Genomic DNA, 16895 nt, shown 5'->3' on the forward strand with positions numbered 1-16895 from the left:
TTCTCAATTAATCTGCTGATAAGTTTCACGATTAATTGATTCATTGGTTAATCTATAAAATGTCCAAAAATGTAAAAAATGCTCATCACAATTTCCCAGAGCCCAAAGTGATTGCTTAAGATTGCTTCTTTTGTCAAACCAAAATCTGAAGACTCTTCACTTACTATAATAAATGATAAAAAAAGCAGCAGATTCTCACATTAAAGACGCTGAGAGCAGCAAATGTTTGACATTTTTCTTGAAAAATTACTACGATTAATCATTTATCAAAATAGCTGGTGATTTTTTTTATTGATAGATTTAATTGTGTAATTGAGTAATCATTGAGGCTCTATATGGTTGGAATCTCTTCTAGACTACATCACTTCAGTGCTGGACGCACTCAGCTATGCTTCAACTGCATAATTTTGCACCAGCAATAACTTAATAATGCACTTCTGCATATTCTTCCTATAATATTATAAGGTTGGGAGGAAAATCTAAATTCTTGCTGGACCGCTTGTGCTACAATTGAAGCCTTAATCATTGACCCCAACCTTTATCTAAATGCCCCTGAGCAACAATATGAACCACATTTTCTTTTGTCCATGAGTTACGTCCAACTGAATTCAAAACTATAATTTTCCAGTGGAACAGACGAAAGGTAACAACATGTGCAACTATTTCAGGCATGGTTTTCTAGGGAGAAAGAAAGCAGGTAGGATCAAGTGTTAATGGCCAGGGGTGCCTGTCTAATCTCATTTGGTCTGGCAGTGTCGGGAGGGTGGGGGAGGTCTTCACCAGTTTAAAACGATACCATCACCACAGGTATTCCAGCTAGGCTCTGATTGGCCTTGACAGAACAAAACATCGCCGCAGCAAACGACTCAAGCACCTCCCACTACATCAAACTCGAGAGAACAAGGTCAGATCAGCAGCGACATAAAGTTTAATCTTAGAAAACAAACTTCTCTTCAAACTGCACCCTTAAACGCAGTGTATCGTAGCTGAGGAGAGCGTTGCTAATACACCAAGTGGTGCGTGGAGAGCCTAAGTCAAAGGACTGCTGACTAATGTGCCGAAATGGTTGGAAATACTCTGTGGTATTGCAGATGGCAGAGGTATTTGTTATTCATATGGCCCTCAAGGTGCATCCACAAGGCTTGCGTGAAAGTGTGTGTCTGCACGTGCATGCGTGGATGTCTATGTGTGTATGCTTTTGTGTGTGCGGGTGTGTGTGTCTTGTGCTTCATCCACAGTGCTGAGGATGCCATTAATGCTTGCTGCTGATCGCCCTCCCACATTTAAATAACAATAGTGCAGTCAGAGAAAGCATCGGTGTGAATCCAACCCGCAAAACACCCAGGAGCTGCGGGCCCCACTCCTGCTGAGTGTACGTGTGTGCGCATGTTTGTGTATGTGTGTGAGTTTAGGTGCACTTGTGCTCAAACATCCACATACATGTGAGTCTGAGAAAAGATAGTAAGACAGAGACAGGAAGGAGAGAGAGGGAGGCAAGCTGCAGCACTGTCTAAAATACATATAGCCACTGTGTTGTGCAGATAGGTTGTATGATGAGAAACTCCAGGTCCATGGAGCTGCCCCATTAGCATGCACCGGTAGCCCTGGATCCCTCAGTGGATGAGCTACCTGTCTTTTAAATTGAATATAGCGCTGGGCCAAGGGAGGACTGACTGTAGGGTTTCAGACTTATTTTTCACCTCAGAAATAACAGACATTTCAAGTTTTCCTCTTATTGTGAAGTGTCTTCATTACAGCCGTCTAGATTGGCACTATATCAGGCACTTTATCAGCAGAACGCTCATTCAGCACTTCTGTCATTAAGAAACCATTTGGATGGCACACTATGAGCATCACCAAGCTTACCAACATTCATGCAATGAGCTCGCACATGCAATATCAGAGACTATTTCAACGAACAGGAATTTTAGTTACACAGTTATTTTAGTCCTAATCTCTATAAACAGAAAACTGCATATGCAGGATCTCAAGGCGAGGGGACAAGATTTTAGTGTTGAAAGTGTACTGGTTTCTGGTTGTAGTAGTATAGAGTAGAATTTGATCAATCAAGTTTGAACAGCAGGTAAACAGTCCATGTGGAGTGGTGGAATGCATCGGCCAAAAGGAAATCTCGTAACCTTTCAGCTTTCATCTGACAACGAGTTAGCCTTTTTAATTTATGTGCCTTGATATGCCTACACAGATTACCACGAGAGAGAAGAGTAAGTAAGGTGTTAGCTGACTATACCAGATCAGCCCGAAATATTGCTCCTTGCCCCCAGAGGGTGTCTGGTCATCAGACCGATAGCTGATGGGTCCAAGATTGTTGCTAAAGTCACTTCAAACAAGCAGCACAATAGCAACCTCTTTACCAGTTTATAATTCAACCACAATAAATAAATCCATGCATCCATTTATCATTGTCTATATCAGCTCATCTTGTGCAGGGCAGCAGGGGCTGGACAGTCTTCCAGCTCATGCTGGGCAATACACATCACCACTCTAAACACACAAAAAGCATTCACACCCAGAGCCACCACTAAGTCTAACACACACACCTTTGGACAGTGGGTAGAAACCAGACCACTCATGCAGACATTGGGGGAACATGCAACCCCAGTAAGGCCCCAGCAAGCCCCCAAACAGCCGGTGAAACTAACATTTAACATATCTAAATTAATTCAACTCCATTTCATTATAACCATATAAACACAGAGCTATTATAGACAATTTTCAAGTGCTGGTGCACATTTACAAGCATCGAGTTAGCACTTATGAAAGGCTTTTTTCTCAGAAGACATTGTCAGAAAACTGCAGGTTATACTACCAACATACAGCAAATCACCATGCACAAAGAAGGACCCTGAAACTAGAGCAGCTCAATTAAATTCAGCCATCATTAATTTCATTATTTACACACGCATTTCTCTTACTGTGCATGTCAAAATGTCTCTCATGAAAAAAGCCAGTTACAAAAAAAGGGACTTTACTGACACCTCATTCCATGGTAGTATTAGCAAACAGACACAGTCAACAGTGGTATGTACTGGGCAAAAACTGATTGATAAACCAAACAAGTGTGGACCCATTAGAGGGTACTTACCAAAGATGCATCCTGTCACCTCTTTATAGATGAATTTGTCCCATCTCTTCTTCAAGTGGCAGCAGTGTTGATAACATATCTTTCAACCTGAGTGATGGATAAGATTCAAAGGCACCAAGTAAGAATTAACAAAAGGCCTTATCCGCACAGCAAACATTTTGACATCAGAAAACTAAAGGTATTAATAACATTAATTATGGTTTCAATCTCTTCTTCTCGTAAGCCATGACAGTTTGAGTGCAGCAGCCTTTATGACAGTCGGAGAAGGAAACTGAAGCAGCTGTAATTATTATTTACACATGTGCTTCTCCTACTCTGACATGTCAAAATGTCTTTCATGAAAAATGCCCACAACAAAAGGGAGTTTACTTGCACCTAATTCCATGTTAGTGATCATTAGCAAACTGTCCTAATTGATAAACTCAACAATAATGTGTACATATTATAAAAAGTGTGGACCCATTTGAAGGTACTTACCAAAGATGTGTCCTGTTGCTTCTTTATAGATTAATCTGGCCCATCTCTTCCTAAAGTGACAGTGGTGTCGATAATGTATCTGTCGACTTGAGTGATGAAGAAGATTCACAAGTTAGCATTTACAAAAGGTCTTTCTCTCATAGCAGGCATTTTGACTTCTCATGGTCAGAAAACCAGAGGTGTTAATAACATTAACAGTGGTTTTTATCTGTTCTCTCTCAGTAGGCCATGACAGTGTAGACCAGCCTGTACGATACAAACCAACAAAGATGGTAGGCAGTTTGATATGTTGTTATGTTTAGGTTTTGTAACTGATACTTACCCGTCTTGAAAATGCTCTTATTGAGAGTTTTATGTTGTATAAAACTGAGGTTTTTATATGTGAACTTTTATGAATTATTTGTCTAATGCTATGCAATGTTACTTGTCTTGTACTTGTCTTGAACACACTCTTAATGAGACTTTGTATGTGTATATGTCTTGTTTTATGTTGTTTGTTTTGTTGTGTGTGAACCCCAGGGAGAGTAGCTGATACCATAGTAGCAGTTAATGGGGATCTGTCAAGAATACTAAGACCCAAAGACTAAAGCAGCTAGGCTATAATCATATTTTCACCTGGGACGGAAATTACCTTTTTGTCCACCTAACACTTAGCTGGGTGATTTTAAAATCTACAAGACACTTTATAAATTACCATTGTTATGCTTGTTTGTTTTCTTTTCTTTGTTTGTTTGTTTGTTTGGCTGGTGAGTAAACCAAGTACAGCAGCCAATTACATATTTTATTGGCATCTGGGTGTTGCTAATTTCCAACCCTGTTTACACATGTATGCCTCGCCTACTGTGACACATCAAAATATCTTTCATGAAAAATACCTCAAACAAAAGGGACTTTATTGACACCTCATTCCATGGCAGTTAATTATTAACTGTCCTTTATAATGATACTGTATGAACTGGGCAAAAACTAAATGAAAAACTCAACAACAATGTGGACATACACTTACCGGGCAATTTCTTAGGTACACCTGTTCAACTGCTTGTTGACGCAAACAGTCATGTGGCAGCAACTCAATGCATTTAGGCATGGTCAAGACGACCTGCTGAAGTTCAACCGAGCATCAGAATGGGGAAGAAAGGTGATTTAAGTGACTTTGAACGTGGAATGGTCGTTGGTGGCAGACGGCCTGGTCTGAGTATTATATTTATCTACTGGGATTTTTATGCACAGCCCTGGACCCTGTGTCTGGCTAATAAAGTGATGATGATGATGATGATGATGATGAACCATCTCTAGGGTTTGCAGAGGATGGTCCGAAAAAGAGAAAATATCCAGTAAGTGGCAGTTGTCTGGGCCAAAATGCCTTGTTGATGCCAGAGGTCAGAGGAGAATGGCCACACTGGTTCAAGATGATAGAAAGGCAACACTAACTCAAATAACCACTTGTTACAACCAAGGTATGCAGAAGACCATCTCTGAACGAACACATCAAACCTTGAAGCAGATGGGCTACAGCAGCAGAAGGCCACACCGGATGCCACTCCTGTCAGTTAAGAACAGGAAACTGAGGCTACAATTGACACAGGCTCACCAAAACTGGACCATAGAAGATTGGAAAAACATTGCCTGGTCTGTGTCTCATTTTCTGCTGCGACATTCAGATCGTAGGGTCAGAATTTGGAGTAATTGACATGAAAGCATGGATCCATCCTGCCTTGTATCAACGGTTCAGGCTGGAGGTGGTGGTGTAATGGTGTGAAGGTTATTTTTTTGGCACAATTTGAACCCCTTAGTACCAGTTGAGCATCTTTTAAACACCAGCCTACCTGAGTACGTTACTGTTGCTGACCCTTTCCATCCCTTTATAACCACAGTGTACCCATCTTCTGATGGCTACTTCTAGCAGGATAACGCGCCATGTCACAAAGCTCAAATCATCTCAAATTCACTGTCCTCCAATGGCCTCACAGTCACTAGATCTCGATCCAGTTCTCATCATGGATGTAGAGCTGACAAATGTCCAGCAACTGCGTGATGCTATCATGTCAACATGGACTAAAATCTCTGAGGAATGTTTCCAGCACCTTATTGAATCTATGCCACCAAGAATTAAGGCAGTTCTGAGGGAAAAGGGGGTCTAACCTGGTACTAGCAAGGTGTACCTAATAAAGTGGCCGGCGAGTGTATAAGAAAAGTGTGAACTCATATAAGGGTACTCACCAAAGATGCAGCTTGTTGCCTCTTTACAGACGAACTTGGCCCACCTGTTCTTCAAGTGTGGCTGACTTAACTGCTCACCTGAGTGATGGATAAAGATGGCGGTAAGCACCATAGGTAATGCTGCATTCTATTGGTAGCCGGGACCGGGATTGATACGGTTTCCGGTCCGGAAAGGTACAAAAGAACACCCGTTCTACCCGGAGGTCTCGTCATCAAACGGGCAAGGTCCAGGTAGACCGAGTCGGTAGAATTGACGTCACGACGCACATTGTGAATGGTAAACAAAGTTATTTGTCCTCAATTTGTCCTCATATATGCTGTTTAATTAAGCGTTTGTGTTGTAAAAATCATACAAGTACTTTGCAATGGCATTTCTATTTCCACTGTTGATTTGTGTTGGAAAAAAGTCTGTGCAAGCCCGTTGTAGCCTAAAGTCGTTTGAACCAGCAAAGTCTCCGTTGCTCAGCAACCATGCAAACAAAAACAAATTTACGGCGCGCCGCCATGTTTTCCGGACCATACTGTTGCAATGAAACGCTTTCAGATCAGAGGTGTCATACGGTCACATAAATCCGACAAGGAATGACCGGCCTGGATTGCCAAACGAATGCGGCGTAAGCACCACCAACTGCTGCTGACGTTTGTGACGCAGCATACAATTAACAGCATCCCCACTGAATATCTTTGATCTTGGGTCCACACGGCCCTTATTGGGAGTTCTTTAGCAACGTTAGCTAGCAAGTTTTAGCTAACTTAGCTAACGTTAACTCTGAGTTTACCCCTTTATATGCTCACTATAATTAACATTTTATGAAATTAGCGCTGAAATTAGCGCATTAAACAGAATATTATGGGCTGGTAAAAGTTGTCCCAGGTGCTGGACTGTCCTTCTTGATAAATGGCTGTCAAAAACGTTTATAGGATAAAGTTAGCTCTGACAACAGCTAAAACTACAAACTCACGAGTGTTGTTTTGAGGTCTATACACGGGGGTAATGCAGTTAGCTTCGCGGTAACATTTTAGGAGAATTCAGTCCATTTCAGTCACAAGTAAAAGCAGCAAAACAACAGGTAGGGTACAAGTGTAGTCGTTAAACTCAATAATGTACATGCTAACGTTACAACACTTGTCAAACATGGCGCATCAGCTAGTCGTCCTTGCTTACGTAGCTAGAAGATATTAATCAGCTTTTCTCAAAAGTTAAAAACATTTTACTCCTGTTGTTTTCCTGTCCATATTCTACCACTGTACTCAGGAGTTAAATGTGAATATTTTATTTTTTATATTTTAAAATAATATTTTCATTAATCAGTGTTACACCACTACTAGGTCTGTTTTAATTTGTATGCAACAGCCCACTAGTCTTAGCCACTGGCACTCTGTTAAACACATGTACACAGAGATTAATATAAAGTCTATTCTTCATTTAATACAGGACTCAAATGACAGCAAATTGCATTGTCAACAAATACTGTTTTTCTGTATATGTTTATATGAGTAATGTTTGTTTACTTTCAGTATCCAGCACCTGGGAAGAACTGTGGATGTGCATGCCCTCGCTTAATGTGTGAGACCATACAATATGCCTTAATATTACATTTACATAACATCTAAATTATGAACCTTGTTCTTTCTGACCTTTAGATTAGATGAACAGCAACTGCACCTCAGCCCCTTGTGCATCCTTTATTTATAGCTGACTCATTGTTTGTAGTTTTTCTGTACTGGAGAAAAGGGAAGGTGCAACTGATAAAATAGATACTGAGTGTGCATGCTTGAGATGTGTGTGTATGTATGTGTATATATATATATATATATATATATATATATTTATCTGTGTCTAGGATGTGCCGGTGCATGCTGTGCTCAATGCGATGCATGTCTTAGAATCTAAAATGCTCTGACACTCAACTCCCTCACCTTCTACTTTAACTGCTTTCTCTTTATAATCACAGAAACCAGTCTGCAACAGCATCTTTACATCAACTCTTCAACTTCTTTCATCCATACACATGAAAATTTTGGCTGTCACAGAACACCTACTCACTGGTATGTATACACACAGAAATACACAGGCTAACATACTTTGTTGTGCCATTATAAGCGCACAGTCTGAGTGATCCCATTTTAAGAAGAACTCACTGTGAAATTAAAGTTACATAGATAAAGCACTTAAAATTCTCAGATGATCCTTTGAAGGCTGTCAGACAATAATTTAAGAATACTTATAAACTTTATTCTGCATGCATCTTCTTTTATTCCTCTTGTGATGTGCCACAAATTGATGTCTAACAGTCACACAGCACACAAGATGAGTCGAGGAGAGAAGTAAAGAGAAGAGGGAAGCAAAGTATAAGTGGGATGCCGCGGGTGTAGGGAGTTGTGAGAGACTTTTGGGGAAAAAAAGAAGACAGAGACAAAAAGAGTGAGAGGCTGAGTCTAATAAGAACCAAGAGACGGCGTGCTGGTGTCTTGTGGTGCCATTTGAATACAGGGCAGCAGCAGCTGGAGTCTGTGTCGAACAGCTCTGCACTTCACACAGCATCACCATCAGGAGAGCATAGCGCTGGTAGTACTCTGCTGGAGTCTTACGCTGCTTCACACACTCCCACAGACCAGCCTGTGTGCAGGCATGTGTGTGTGTGCGTGTGTGAAGGTGGGAATGACTTGGAGCTCCATGCTTCTCATTACTCAGCCGCTGTAATGTGCTCGCCTTTCTAGCTTACCGTATTGGGGCTGGTGTTCCCACTGTTGGCTTACAGAAAAGGGAAGGACCAGCCTCACCTCTGTTCTGAATGCATTAGCACACATCACATTTTCAATCTGGACCTCAGCACAGGTTCCCAGCAAGTCTACTGAATAGTAACAGAGTATGCATGCAAGTGTGTGTGTGTGCAAGAGAGAGTGAGGGGGGGGTTGCAGCAGAGTTTAAAAATGCCCATACTCCTGTTCGGTGCTGATAAGTTGTGTTATGGGAAACTGCCGGGGCAGACAGCAGGGTCATTAGCATGACTGCCAGATTGAGAGGTAGAGAAGAAGGAAGGAGGAAAGGGAAGAAGGAAGGAAGGGAGGGAGGACAAAAAGAAATTACCCAAGTTTCCAAAGTTTTCTAAGGAAACAAGTGAGTATCCAGGCGTAAGAGACAAACATGAACCTCCGACCTTTCACTTCCTGTCTCAGCCACTTCTACACTTGATGATTGGCACCTCTACATTCACCTAAGTTCATCAGGCAAAACTTTCTTTTCATTTATGTATCGGTGTCTGTTGCCTGTCCAGGAGTGGTGGAAAGTAACAGTAAATATACTCAGGTACTGTAGTCGAGTACAATTTTGAGGTACTTGTTCTTTGCCTGGATATTTCTATCTACTCTCAGCTACTTTACACTTCTACTCCTCTGCATTTCTTAGATGTAACTATGTTTTTTCATTCCAACCGCCAGTCAGCGTTGGTTTCTTTAAACCATGACAAGAGCCTTCCCTTTCTCGATGTCTACCTTCTCCTCAATATAATCGAACTAGATGGATAAATCTTACATATTTTTGTTGCAGAACTTCTTACCATATTAATTAAAACCTGACCCCTAATTTGGGAACCACTCAACCAAATTACCATTAACCATTAACAGTATATTAAAGCAAGCTTTACCACAGCCAACTGCAGCAGTAAAATGCTACATACATGTTCATACATCACTAATAATGTTATAAATAATGACGCACCAGTCACAGGGACCATTTTTCTGTATAATGAGTACTTTTGATGTTTGACATTTTGTATTGATACTCCTGCTTTAAGAATCTGAATACTTCCTCTGCCACTGCTTGTTGAGTGTGTGTATGTTGTATAAGGTTTTACATCTGAAGCATACACCTTTAATTTTATGTTAAGGGGACCCAAGGTTTATATGTGACCTGAGGATCATTGATTCTAATGTTCTGTTGCATTACAATCCCCCCTCAGTCTCTAAGCGTGAGTCCGCTCCATCATCTTTAACTGCACTTCGCCACAAGAAATTCTCAGAGGCTTTTTTGACAGCTATTACAGCACTATTCTGCTGCCCAGCACCATTCAACACCAAGGAGCCTGTTTATTGTTTTAATAGGAGCTGCTTCAGTATTCTTTGTGCTGCTGTTGCTCCCTTCAGGAACAACAAATCAAGAAAAATAAAAGTCAAATGGCTAAAGGACATGCCTGGGCTGTGAAGAGAAAATATAAAGAAGCCAAACATTAATGGAAAGGCTAATAAAGTCTGTGTCCTAAAGTGTTGTGAAGGGCTTATTGCTGAAATATCATAAACTGGTTAAGGATGCAGGAGCAGTTTTTTTTTTTTTTTTTTTTTTTTTTTTTAAATGTCTAGGATCCTTTTCAGTGTTATTGACTCAGTCTTAAACCCCTCTTTTTCTCATGGAATCAAAGCCTCCCCTGAAAATGAAGACTTTTTAGAAATGTAATTTCACCAAAAACACACAGATGCAGATTTAAGTCTCTGACAGGGACTTGCTGTGCAGACAGGTGAGAAATTAGAGGAAAAAACCTGAATAGATGAGTAGAGAAACACACTTCCATACAGGCTGCAGGGGGTCACTGAATGGTTTGATGAGAATGAACATGATGTGAATCCAGCAACTTGAGATGTGCAGAGTTCACCTCATCAAAACACCAAATGAGGGAATATCTTTTAGAAGACTGGTCCTCAAACTTTTTTGTTAATAATGTACCTGGTTTGAAATATTTTTCAGCCAAGTACCCTCTGACTTTCAAAAAAAATCTCACACAACCCTTGCAGTACTCCAAAGTACCCCTAGGGGTACCATACCACTGTTTCACCCCTTTCCCACCAAACAGCTCTGGTTCTTAACCGGTTCTATTCAGGATTTTTGGAACCTTGGTCCTATCTCACAAATTAGCCCGCGTTTTCACCAGTTTTAAGCAGAACCATTGTAATCAAGCATGTGTCATCAACAGACGCTGATCGCTGTTGAGTGTGCGCCCCATGTAAGCTGAGTCCTTTTCAGTTCAGTTTTAGACGGGGCTCCCATCATCCGCTTCCTACTTTAAGTTTAACGGACAGTCTGTTTTCAGTGCAGAGTTTGAAAAAATATTCAATGTATCCATATGTAACAGCCTAAGGGGGGCAGTAATCTGTTACTGTTCATCATTTATCCTGTATTGGAATAAATAACATCAAGTCTCTGTTAATCATTGTGCTGTGCATACAGCATTACTGAGGGATACCTCACGTTGGTTCTTCAGTTTAATGCAACATTGAACTACAATTAGTTTTTTCTCCAGTTTAAAAAACTGCATTGAGTTCACCATCAACCTTTACTTTAGGCCTGCTGCCTTTAATCTGGCTCAGACTAATCGACCAAAGTTTTATTGAAATATGTCCAATTAACATCACTGGACGTTACTCTGTAACAGGCGACCTCTTTGAGAATAAAAATGTTATCACCAATCTTCATTGAAGTGTTTTATGTGTTTGTAGGAGTTAGCTCATTAGTCTCAGTCTAATAAAGCGAGCAGAATTTATCCTATACCACTAAGAGAAAGATAAAAACTATTGCTACTTGTGTATGTGGGGAACCATTAGAAGTAGGACAATGACCTGTTTTGAGCGCCACGAAAACTGGGACTTAACACTAAACTCAAAAGTCGAGCCTCTCACACCGAACACAGGTACAACAGCAAGACACGACGTCAGTACAACGTCATAACTGTCTGGTTTGTTCTCTAACACTAATGAGCAAGTGAGAGAGAGAGCACCCTGATTAGTCTGGCAGCATCAGTGTCAGACACTCAGCGGGGCATCCACGGCTCAGTGTGTGCGTCTGTGTGTGCGTGTGTGCTATGTGTATACTCAAGCATTTGTATGGCTGCCAGTCTTTGCTCTCTCCTTTTTTTCCTCCTTGCCATTCCTCTCTTTCTCACTTTCTTCATCTTTTCTCTCTCGTTCTCTAAGCTCCAAAAACTCTGATCCCTGCATTCGCTCAGTCTGGCAAATGACTGCAGGGGCTGACAATCCACTGTCAGCATGCGCCGCCACAGTCAATAACACTGTCCCATGTCACCGCACTACACTGGCTAAAGCTCACATTTCTTATCCCCCCCAAAAACTGCTGCTTAACAGCCCTTCTCTGCCTTTGCCAATCCTGCTAAACACATCGCCATATCCCCCTCATGTCCCCCCTCCAAAACCCCACCCTGACACGTTTTTGGTTCTCCAAATGACCAGAACATCCTTGGGTGAAGTGAATGCTGCATATTTTAAGGTCAAGAGTAGCACCCAGTGAAATCTGGGACCAAATGTGGTGTGCTTTTCACGACGCCCCTGAATTCTAAGCAAGTGATGGGTGACTGATCTAGCTGTCTTTACTGTAACAAGACAGGGTCATGTAGGCTATACTCAAATACACGCTCCAATTGCATGTGCGCATATACATGCATGCATGCATGGGGGTGCAGAGGAGCTCAGACAAGTGTTACCAAGAAATTGTAGTCTCCTCGATAATCCACTTCTCCTCTATCGTGTTCCATTAACCTCACAGTGTATACACACGCTCTCTCTCTTAGCCCACACAGGCCCTACACACACACACACACACACACACACACACACACACACGCTCATGCACGTCTGTCAGTGTCAGGGCCTGCGTCGTCCAGCTCCATTGTATCTGCATGAGGCTGAGATAATGGCATCTGTCGCTGCTCCTTTTGTCAGCCCTGTCCCCGGCCCCTGCTCACTGCTGGTCCCCATTAGCTGGCTGCTGGCCCGCTGGCCTCTCCGCTCCACGCTCTGCTGCCTGACCAAGAAAATACAGGAGACGCCTGTCCCTTCCCTTAGCTCCCACTTTCGTTATCCTTCCCCTCTCCTGTCCCCCCTCCAGCTCCTCCCTCTGCTGCAGATTACGGGTAGTCAAGTAGTTTGGTAAACTGGAAAGGTGTGAACTTAAAAAAAGAGAGCATCCAGCAGCAGGTGTGTTTCGGTTTCATGATAGATTAGAATTGCAACGGAAGTCTCACACTTGGTTTTCCGTCAGTGTATAAGCTATATGGGAACATTTAGAAAGATTTTATGCTGATCTTTTTTTCCGGATACCTTAGAATTTGCCATTTTCCAACACAGATATTTCAATTGTGTGTACAGGGTTGGGTCAGATTACTTTGAAATGTAGTCAGTTATTGAATACAGATGACATGGCAATATTTGTTATCAGTAACATAATTTCTTGGATTATTAAAAAGTGCAGTCTAATCTGATTACTTTTGAACAACTTTTTGATTACTTTAAATCAAACATTTAAAAAAATATTGCACCTTATACTACAAAATGGATGCAGTCACAAAAATTGAGATCTACAAATGCTGATATTGCCAAGAATGAGGGCGTGTTTTGGAGCGACTGCTGCTATTCCTTCAACCTTCCACCTTTACTCGACAGGGTTTTCTTTTCTCCCACCAAGTACGCCACAAAGTGGAGCACTTGTCACCCTTAAAAAAAGTTAAATGAATGTTAAAATTGCCATATTTTGAAGACAATATCAAAAATGTAATCAAGTAATCCTTAACAATGTAACTAAAATCTAATTCACATTTTTTTCAAATGTTATCTGGTCCAATTATAGTTACTTATTTTTTGTAATCTGAGCAGGTAATCCTGATTACATGTAATCCATGAACCCTGTGAATCAACCATATAGACTTAAGAGCTGCAACTAACAGTTAATTCCACTGTTGATTAATGTGACGATTACTTTCTTATTAAATGGATTAATCATTTCACCTATTGCATTTTAGAAAATAGGAGCAAAACACAAATTCCCACAGCCCAAGATGATGTCAAAAAAATGCTTTGCTTTGTCCAGCGAACACCCAAAAATCTAAAGATATTCACTTTATTATCAAGTAAGACAAAAGCAGGTCATTCTCACAACTGAGAAACGAACTGGTATTTATGCTTGAAAAATGACAAACGATTAACTGATAGTAAGATTTCTGTCAGTTGACTAATCCCATCACCTCTAACAGACTTCAGTTAATCTCAAATAAAACAAAACAAAAACGGTTTTAAAACAGTAATTTCTAACAGGAGGAGGGCAGTAAAATGAAATACATCACAGACATTCTCTCTATTTCAGATGGAAATAGAAGCACTTTGACTAACATCCAAAGCACAAAGATTATTTATGCTTCTACTTTTAAGACTCTTCCCTCAAATTCAACAGCTTCGTTTGAGTGTCTGGACTTATACTGTAATGCCTGCCATTATGTAAGTTTTACAGCTCTTATCTTTACCATTATTGCACTGGGTACAAACATTTATAAATATCAAAAGACCTACAATCAAAGTATGTTATAACTGCATTATTAAACTTGATAATGTCCCATTTTGTCCATAAATAAAGAAGCAAAATCCTTGTCAGAGACGTGCTGTAGAGAGCTCTCTAAACTGTCCTTCTCAGCACCAACTCCCCTCGTCAGTGCTGCATAATTACACTCACTGCTACCTTACAATATAACAAATGAAGCCTGTATTACATCCATCACCTATCTAAGACGTCTCACTTGGTCTCATCATTTTCCCCTCGTCTTTCATGAGCATGGCTAATAAAATGTAAAGATGGGAGATAACACACCGCTGACTGAGTTTTATTAAGAACGTAATGGCAATATCATTGTTGTAATGATACTAAGACATCTAAGATGAAGGGTGGGCCGGCGTGCGGAAGTGAGCGTGACATCACAGGCAAAAGTGTGTTCTGCTTGCTTTATTTCATTATTGCTTAAGCTTCCTTATTAGGGACAAGGGGGTGAAGCAGCATTGCCTTTGATAAAGCAAGGCAATTTCAGCAGCTGCTACGGCACCAAATTACAGTTGTACATCATGCAGCTCTCTCTCGACTGCTTCCTCAACTTCTCCGCAGTCTCCCTCTTCTCCAGCTCTCTCTATCTGGGAGGACTCTGTGTGTGATGTTGATCTCCATGTTGCCTGCACTGTGGAGCAGAAAGGCTGAGGGAGGATTGAGGGGCAGCAGCTGAAACAGCAGACAACAGCCCCATCTAGAGATTATATTAAGTCACTGTGTTACTGGGTGGATATAAAATGATCCAATTGCTCTAAAAGTCCACATACAGAAATAAGTCATTTTTACCAATTTCCTAATCAGAATTTCATCTCAGTTTAGTTTGGAAATTTTGAGTCATCCCACGAGCTTGTTATTTAAATCACTTCAAATTCAAAGACGGTTCCTAATGTTATTTTATTACAACTGAAATGACTCATTCAGAAGGTTTTTATTAAGAATTAGCACAGTTTTGGGATAAAGGCAGCTGCCATATGGTGTATTTAATCTAGCAATAGTTAGTCGAGATCAGTGGTTCCCAACTGGTCCAGCCACTGGTCCAGATTTCTTAGTCATTTGTTCAAGGTCTACACAGTTTAATACATTCAGCATCATACTTGAGTTTGGCCATGTCGTCGAGCTAGGTTGCTGTCTCTGTCAAGTAGCTGTCCATTAGTCACTCACTCTCCAGCAAGAAATGGTACTTTAAAATGAAAACTCTGTGCCGAAAATTCACTGTACTTAAAAATAAAGTGTGTTTTTGACAAGCATGACACATTTGCTCAATTGCGGTCCATTCAGAATGGACCCTCAACCCACATTTGGACCTTGACCCACTAGTTGGGAGCCACTGGTCTAGATTATATTTCATTAAATAGATTGTTATGCACCAATTTGTTCATTTTCTACATTGATTTATGGTGGAGATTGCTTTTAATTGTGTCAAAATAAGAGACCTGTCCTACTTGAGGGGGATGCATCCCCTGTGCCCCCCCTTGACATCTACACCTATGGCAACAAGTGCATTCATATTTTTTGTTTTGTTTTGTTTTGAAGCTTGTAACACTGGTATCTGCAGACACAAGACACTTTAAGCACCACCCAGTTTCATTCCCTTAAATGTTATTTCGAGTTACTTTTTATGTCAGTACACTTCATGGTTACTGTTTATGTATGTGTATATATTTGGTACCTTTTATTTTACTTTTTCGTGCTTTACTTGTATGTAGATGATTATAATGTATATGATTTCCCTTTTAAACTTACTTATCTGTGCATCCATGGGTGGATTGTGAGACAGCAGGCCCTTGGGCACAGATATGCAAAGGGTCCCACCACCTCTCCTACACAGGAGCAGACACACAGGGTGCATTTAGAATCACGTAGGTTTTCTTTTTACTTTTACTATATACTGCAGCTGCCCATAAAAAGTAGTGCATGCAGTATGCACACAATATGGACATACTACTTCCTCATAACTTTGTGCCTTGAACTTTGACCCTGTTACTCATATATCCATTACTATGGAGGTAAAACAAAATGCCGTCTGGTCAACCCGGACAGTTCTGATGTTGTTATTTTGCGATGATTTAACTGCATACATGGTAGATTCTAACATATTATATTCAGAATTGTAAAACTGCATTATTTAGTACTTACACCCTTTTTTGTTGGTTATTTTTATGATTATTTTATTCAGTTAAATAATTAATAGTCTTTTCATCATTAATCGGCTGCTCATCAGTCACCTGAATGCGCTGTCATCTAACATTGGGACTTCTGACAGCTGTCAATCAGCTGTTAAGCTATTATCTGTTTGTAGCTTTGTCAATGTGACGTATCATCCACTGTGCAGAGGGTTGTGGGTCAGAATAGCCAGAAAAGCATGCTGGCTTGTATACTGCGGAATTGGACCGGATGTAGTAGAACATTCTGGTATTTCTGGCATACTGCCTTTGACATACTATGTATTGGGACATACTAAATCTTTTTCTAGCGTACTATATAGTATGGTAGTATGGGTATTGTAACGCAAAGACAGATTTGGTGATGGTTTTGTGTATTCTTGTAGATGTTATGCAACTTTTTGTTGTTTTGAGTCTCTTTGTAGTCAGTCTGTGAGGTAATTTTGTGTCTGTTTTTGTGGTCGTCTTGTGTCGCTTTGTGGTTGTTTTGCCTGTTTTTGCACTTTTTTGTCTCTCTTTGTGGCCATTTGAGTCTCTTCTGGGTTCTTACATGTTAATTTGA

At 40.6% G+C, this 16895-nt stretch overlaps 1 long non-coding RNA gene across 1 annotated transcript in view; it reads right to left on the reverse strand.

The window, feature by feature from the left end:
- The window catches only part of LOC125893232 (uncharacterized), a 214585-nt gene extending 208679 nt beyond the window's left edge, over nucleotides 1-5906 (reverse strand). Inside the window, exons 1-3 of the long non-coding RNA XR_007449846.1 lie at nucleotides 5801-5906; nucleotides 3581-3666; nucleotides 3104-3190 (exon numbers count right to left, since the gene is read on the reverse strand). This is a non-coding gene — a long non-coding RNA (uncharacterized LOC125893232). The remainder of the gene's footprint in view (nucleotides 1-3103; nucleotides 3191-3580; nucleotides 3667-5800) is intronic.
- Nucleotides 5907-16895: the final 10989 nt, after the last annotated feature.

This window comes from Epinephelus fuscoguttatus, linkage group LG8 (assembly GCF_011397635.1).
Source record: "Epinephelus fuscoguttatus linkage group LG8, E.fuscoguttatus.final_Chr_v1".
Taxonomy (NCBI): Eukaryota; Metazoa; Chordata; class Actinopteri; order Perciformes; family Serranidae; genus Epinephelus; species Epinephelus fuscoguttatus.